Consider the following 260-nt stretch of genomic DNA (forward strand, 5'->3'; position numbering starts at 1 on the left):
CTCCGGTGCCAAGAGAAAGCGTGCTGACCGTGCCGTTGACGTGTAAATAGTTTTCTTGGGGATTTTCTTAAGAGTGCGATGACGTCACACTCGATTGGCACTCCGCGGGCCATCTGGCTGTTAAGACAGGCACTGAGGGACAGGTGATAGACGGAGGAGGCTCTGAAGGTGAAGCATTTATAGGGCAGCGAGATCAGCAGGGGATTTGGGGCGTCTGAGGCAGCTGAGGGCGAGGGAGAGGCGGCGCCATGTTGCGAATT

Source organism: Penaeus monodon, chromosome 33 (assembly GCF_015228065.2).
Source record: "Penaeus monodon isolate SGIC_2016 chromosome 33, NSTDA_Pmon_1, whole genome shotgun sequence".
Lineage (NCBI taxonomy): Eukaryota > Metazoa > Arthropoda > Malacostraca > Decapoda > Penaeidae > Penaeus > Penaeus monodon.